Source organism: Scyliorhinus torazame, chromosome 27 (genome assembly GCF_047496885.1).
Source record: "Scyliorhinus torazame isolate Kashiwa2021f chromosome 27, sScyTor2.1, whole genome shotgun sequence".
NCBI classification, from domain to species: Eukaryota; Metazoa; Chordata; class Chondrichthyes; order Carcharhiniformes; family Scyliorhinidae; genus Scyliorhinus; species Scyliorhinus torazame.
In genome coordinates, this window is record NC_092733.1 from 19267985 (window position 1) to 19274883 (window position 6899).

Here is a 6899-nt window from a genome sequence, read left to right on the forward strand (position 1 = left end):
AGGGGGAGAGAGACAGAGAGGGGGAGAGAGACACACAAAGAGAGGAGAGAGAGAGAACGAGATCGGTCGATGTTATCCATCCAGTCACTGAAGAAACTCCAGAGCTTCAAGTTCAAGGGATGAAAAAGAAGAGGGAGGAATTGAGGGAAGTTTTGGTTAACAAGGAGACAGCAGCGTCAGCAAGCCACAGGTCTGCTGATGGCGAGTAGGAGAGACTTTCTCAACTACAATTTCCTGGGAAAACTGAGCGAGGCGAGCGCCGTTCAGCTTCCTGAATACAAGCCATTGGGGAGGAGGGGGAATAGCGCCCCGGAATTTGCGATCTGCGCCCCTCCACTTTCTCCAGGAAACTGAGAGCGGCTCCTCTCCCTGTGAAATGTTACACCCCCGCTCGGAAACTGACTAACTGGGACACACAAAGTTAAAGTCGGTGCTCAAAGACCCTCTTATTTAAGAGAGAAAAAAAACCTTCAATGCCACACTGCACCCGTCCGACCCAGTTAGGGAACAAATTAAAAAATAATAAACTGGGGGAGTCTCCTTCCTGTGCAGAGTAAATTGTTTCTAGAGTTCTTCCCCCCTAATCAGCTCTTACATTGCCCCCTCCCTCTTTTGTTATTTCTCTGTCTGTAATCAAAGTTGTTCTACTGACCTAATTTGTCACTTCCACCCCCCCCCCCCCCCTCTCCCCCCAGATGCCAGTGTCCAGCAGATTTCAGCCCCACACATTACACCTCTTCCCTCCCTCACCCCACCCTCGAAGACCAGTGGCTCAGGATTAAATTCACAAACTCTTGTCTGAACACAGCCCTGCATTGGACAGCACACCCCTAGCTAGTTCGGGGTGAGGGGGGTTGGGGGGGGAGAGAGTTTGCTCCTCTCAATCCCACTCCAATGGGACACGTTTAATTACAAACAACTTTCCATGATATTTAAAACAAGACAGAATCCAGAGAAACAAACTCCTTACCCCGTGCGATGCTCCAATGCCTGACAGACACTAACCCTCCTCGACAGCGCAGGATAGTAAAACCTTATATAGCCACACTCGAACTTCTGTTAATCTTAAAAGGGATTTCCTTTTAAAACGCGGAGTCACCTCCCACTGTTTGCAATAGGACGGAGCAGACACATGCGTGGGCTGTGCTACAATGCACATTACTGTAATATCGTGTGTATAGGTCGAACTCCAGATGCTACATTCCACGAGCGCACACACACACACACATAGCTGTACCTCACTCAGTCTCTCACAGGCCACTTCCCTCGCATGGAATGTACATTGTCAATATAATAATAATATTCTTTATTGCCACAAGTAGGCTTACATTAACACTGCAATGAAGTTACTGTGACAATCCCCTAGTCGCCACATTCCGGCGCCTGTTCGGGTACACGGGGAGAATTCAGAATTCTCAGCTAGTACAGGAATTGAACCCTGTTGGCCCTGTTCTGCATCACAACCCAGATGTCTAGAATCACACAGGAACATGGAAAATAGACACAGGAGGAGGCCATTCGGCCCCACAAGGCTGTCCCCGCCATTCAATATGACCATGGCGGATCCTCTATCTCTCAACACCACCTTCCCGCCCTCTCCCCGATACCCCTTTAGCGATTAGAAATCTATCTACATGGGTGGCACAGTGGTTAGCACTGTGGTGTCACAGCGCCAGGGACCTGGGTTTGATTCCCGGCTTGAGTCACTGTGCGGAGTCTGAAAGTTCTCCCCCGTGTCTGCGTGGGTTTCCTCCGGGTGCTCCGGTTTCCTCCCACTAGTCCCGAAAGACGTGCTTGTTAGGTGAATTGGTCATTCTGAATTCTGAGTGTGGCGACTGAGGGATTTTCATAGTAACTTCATTGCAGTGTTAATGTAAGCTTACCTGTGACACTAGTGAAGATTATTATTATTTACTGGGGTGGCACAGTGGTTAGCACTGCTGTTTCACAGCGCCTGGGTCCCGGGTTCAATTCCAGCCTTGGGTGACTCTGTGTGGAGTCTGCACGTTCTCCCTGTGGCTGCGTGGGATTCCTCCGGGTGCTCCGGTTTCCTCCCACAGTCCAAGGATGTGCAGGTTAGGTGGATCGGCCGTGATAAATTGCCCTGAGTGTCCAGGGATGTGGAAGTTCGGTTGCAAGTGGGGGAGGGGGGGGGGGGGGGGAGTGCGGGCTGGGGAGTGAACCTGGGTAGGGTGCTCTTTCGGAGAGTCGGTGCAGGCTCAATGGGCCGAATGGCCTCCTTCTGCACTGTAGGGATTCTCTGATTCTATTTCCTTCAGTGACTTGGCCTCTGCGCTCTTCTGTAGTTCACCGCACTCTGAGTGATTCTCCCCATCTCAGTCCTAAATGACCCACCGATAACCTGAGTCAGTGACCCTCTGTCCTAGACACCCCTCAACCAGGGGTAAACAATTGTGCAGAGGTAACTAGGATTGGAAGGGACTCTGTGGAGACAAGTTGCATTTTATTGCACTTTTCCAAAATTGTCAAGTTGAAATGTCTGACCATGTGCTTTAGAAATTTTGTAAATAAAGTTTATTTTGCTGGGGGGGGGGGCGGGGGGAGAAAAGATCCATTCACCCTCAGCAGAGGCCCTGTCGGTGTCTGAGACCCGAGACTAAATTAGTCCTCTCCTGACAGGGAAAATATCCTCCCCAGTTTCCACCAGTCGACAAACCCCTGGCAGTGTGTGGAAAGCTGCCTAATATGACCCATGATGTAATCATTCCTCATATAATTTAAATTTGGGTAAGAGAAATAACAATTACGCATTCTTTTATTTCCTGTTTGCGACATTCATCTTCTTGGCAACCAATCCAAGGCCATTGCCCAATTCCACAATCTGTGCCTGTGCCTCTTGGGCTGTTTGGCCATGAAAGGCATCACAATCGATCGTGACCCGATCTTCATTGCCCGACCCATGCTCATCTTTCCCAGGCAGGCGTCCCCGGGTACCTCCTTCATCCTTCACCGGCCTGTTTTGTTGCATCTTCACTGCTACTCACCCAAATCAAACTGAGGGAGTTGTATTTGGGACTCATTGCCACCTATCCCCGGACCACAGGAATGCAAACTCTCACTGGGTTACCAGTTGGTGGTTGTTTCAGTGAAGGCGGGGTGAAGCAGGGGTTGTGAGGCAACCTACATAACCAGGAGGAACCTGGCCCTCATTTTACCCCCTGCTTACGGTGGCTCCCGTCTGAAATGTTCGACGGGACTGGTGCTGGAATGCACGTTGCACACTATCCCTTCATCCTCTCTCACAGTCAGATGCTCAACGTTCCCAGGGAAGGGCAAAGAAAAAGACTTAAAGACACTCTGAAGCTCCCCCTGATCCATGGCAGTGCTGCCACCAACGTTTGGGAGGAGCTCAGCTAACAATCGTTCAAAACGGTGGGAGTTGACATCAAGCTGCTCCCCGCCCCCCGACTCCAAGCGTCGGAACGATGGAGCAGAGCAGTGGCAGAGAAGGTTAGGAAGCTCTGCTACCTCATGGCGGCGAGGACCTGGGTTTGATCCCTGCCCGGGTCGCTGTCCGTGTGGAGTTTGCACATTCTCCCCATGTCTGCGTGCGTCTCACCACCACCACCACCATCACAACCCAAAAAGATGTGCAGGGCGGGTGGATTGGCCAGGCTAACAAGAGACGCAAAGGCAGCCAGTCCTGTATTCCGGATCCCACTTCCTCATGGAACCCCCTGCCCCAGGCGCCCAGAGATCTTCGGGTCGGGAATCAGCCGGTTCGGTCACGCAGAGCCTTGGCGGAAACCCGGGACGTCATCCTCCAATGGAGGGAGGGCCGACGATGAACCTGTCCCACGCGCATGAACACGCACCTCGTACATCGACTAAACCAAACTTTATTGAGACAGAGAGGTTGATCGAGGGAAGTCAGGTGTTGCTTTCATTTCCCCCCCCCCGCCGGACATGTTTGGAATAGAAGAGTACTCGCGGAGCGATATCCTTTAGTAGTTTGTGATTTGGTGCTGTGGCCTTGCCTGAATCTTGTATGTGTACGTGTTGCGTATCTGAGGGCTACAGCTCTATAGCAAAGCCTAATAAGCTGTGTTACTACCGAGATAACAGCCAACAAAACCACAAAGAATATCAGCCAAATCGTACAAGAATATGACGTAAACCCGCTTTCTGTCCTGCAGATAAAATGTCGCGCAGCCAAACGGAACTAGCATTTGCCAGACTAAAAAAAACATTAACACACGGCTCCGTGGCATTAATCTGCCCAGTGGATGTGTTGACCCACTGAAAACTCACCTCAGTTATAGCAGGCTCCAGCCTCTCCCCAGTGAATGCCTCACGCTAAGATGGCCCAGTGCATCTCACCTCAGCCTAGTGAACCTTGCAGGGGCCAAAGCAACAAGAAAGAAATGTATTGTTGGTCAACTCGAGAAATTGGCGTCAACCTCAGGGAATGGGTCTGATTGAGTGAGGCACAAGACTGGTGCATTAAAATCGATGAGGTGGTCCCGACTGTCCAGCGCGGTGGGCGAAGTCGGGATGTCGATCCACTACCGGGGAGCCAGATGATCAGCCAGGGGCGATGGCGGCGCAGTGGTTACACCTCTGAACTAGTAATCCAGAGGCCCAGGGTAATGTTCCGGGGACAGGGGTTCAAGTCCCACAGCAGCTGGTGGTAGAACTCAAATTCAATTCATAAATCTGGAATTAAGAGCTGGCCTCCGATCGTCAAAACCCACCTGGTTCACTTTAGCAGGAGGTGTGATATCCTGACAGATGGGCAACACAACACTAGGTGGGTCAATAAATGAACGATTTATTAAAGTAAGAAGCTACACACACACACAGAGTGAGATTCCGCGATCTGAGACTCCAAATTTCTAACTTAACGGGGAACCTGCGTTCTACCCCCATGGCTCTCCTCTCAGATCGGCTGCAGGACATACTGAAGGGGGAGGGTGAACAGCCAGTTGTCGTGGTGCATGTAGGCACCAACGATATAGGTAAAAAACGGGATGACGTCCTACAATCAGAATTTAGGGAGTTACGAGATAAGTTAAAAAGTAGGATCTCAAAGGTAGTAATCTCAGGATTGCTTCCAGTGCCACGAGACAGTCAGAGTAGAAATTCAAGAATAGTCAGAATGAATACGTGGCTTGAGAGATAGTGCAGGAGGGAGGGGTTCAGATTTTTGGGACATTGGAACCGGTTCTGGGGGCGGTGGGACCATGACAAATCGGATGGTCTATATCTGGGCAGTTCTGGAACCAATGTCCTCGGGGGTGCTTTTGCTAACACTGTTGGGGAGGTTTTAAACTAATGTGGCAGGGGGATGGGAACCAGATGAGGAAGTTAGAGGTCAGTAAAGAGGCAGCAACTAAAGCCAGTAAGATACTAGATAATAAACTCATTGTGACTAAGGGGAAGAGTAGACAGGGAAGAGATGATGAATGCAAAGGGACAGGTGGTCTGAGCTGCATTTGTTTTAATGCGAGAAGTGTAGCAGGGAAGGCAGATGAACATAGGGCTTGGATTAGTACCTGGGAATATGATGTTATTGGTATTACTGAGACTTGGTTGAGGGAAGGGCAAGATTGGCAACTAAATATCCCAGGGTATAGATGCTTCAGGAGGGATAGAGAGGGAGGTAAAAGGGGTGGAGGAGTTGCATTACTGGTCAGAGATGATATCACAGCTGTGATTAAGGAGGGCACGATGGAGGATTTGAGCACTGAGGCAATATGGGTAGAGCTAGGAAATAGGAAGGATGCAGTAACATTGTTGGGACTTTACTACAGGCCTCCCAAAAGCGAGCGTGAAGTAGAGGTACAAATATGTAGACAGATTATAGAAAAATGTAGGAGCAATAGGGTGGTCGTGATGGGAGATTTTAACTTCCCCAACATTGAATGGGACTCATGTAGGTTTGGAGACGTAGATGGAGCAGAATTTGTAAGGAGCATCCAGGAGAGTTTTTTTAGAGCAGTATGTAAATAGTCCAACTCGGGAAGGGGCCATACTGGACCTGGTATTGGGGAATGATCCCGGCCAGGTGGTTGAAGTTTCAGTTGGTGATTACTTTGGGAATAGCGATCACAATTCCGTAAGTTTTAGAATACTCATGGACAAAGACGAGAGTGGTCCTAAAGGAAGAGTGCTAAATTGGGGTAAGGCCAAGTATAACAAAATTCGTCAGGAGCTAGGGAATGTGGATTGGGAGCAGTTCTTTAAGGGTAAATCCACATTTGAAATGTGGGAGTCTTTTAAGGAAAGGTTGATTAGGGACAGACATGTCCCTGTGGAAATGAGGGATAGAAATGGCAAGATTAGAGAACCATGGATGACGGGTGGAATTGTGAGACTAGCAAAGATGAAAAAGGAAGCATACATAAGATCTAGGCAACTTAAAACTGATGAAGCCTTAGAGGAATATCGGTAAAGTAGGACAAATCTCAAATGCGCAATAAAGAGGGCTAAAAGGGATCATGAAATATCTTTGGCTAACAGGGTTAAGGAAAATCCCAAAGCCTTTTATTTGTATATAAGGAGCAAGAGGGTAACTCGAGAAAGGATTGGCCCACTCAAAGACAAAAGAGGGAATTTATGCGTGGAGTCAGAGGAAATGGGTGAGATTCTTAATGAGTACTTTGCATCGGTATTCACCAAGGAGAGGGACATGACGGATGTTGAGGCTAAGGATGGATGTTTAAATACTCTAGGTCAAGTCAGCACAAGGAAGGGGGAAGCTTTGGGTATTCTAAAAGGCATTAAGGTGGACAAGTCCCCAGGTCCGGATGGGATCTATCCCAGGTTACTGAGGGAAACGAGGGATGAAATAGCTGGGGCCTTAACAGATATCTTTGCAGCATCCTTGAGCACGGATGAGATCCCGGAGGACTGGAGAATTGCTAATGTTGTCCCTT

At 49.2% G+C, this 6899-nt stretch overlaps 1 long non-coding RNA gene across 1 annotated transcript in view; it reads right to left on the reverse strand.

The window, feature by feature from the left end:
* LOC140403276 (uncharacterized) overlaps nucleotides 1-1098 on the reverse strand; it is an 85321-nt gene extending 84223 nt beyond the window's left edge. The window contains exon 1 of the long non-coding RNA XR_011938272.1: nucleotides 971-1098. This is a non-coding gene — a long non-coding RNA (uncharacterized lncRNA). The remainder of the gene's footprint in view (nucleotides 1-970) is intronic.
* Between the last annotated feature and the right edge of the window lie 5801 nt (nucleotides 1099-6899).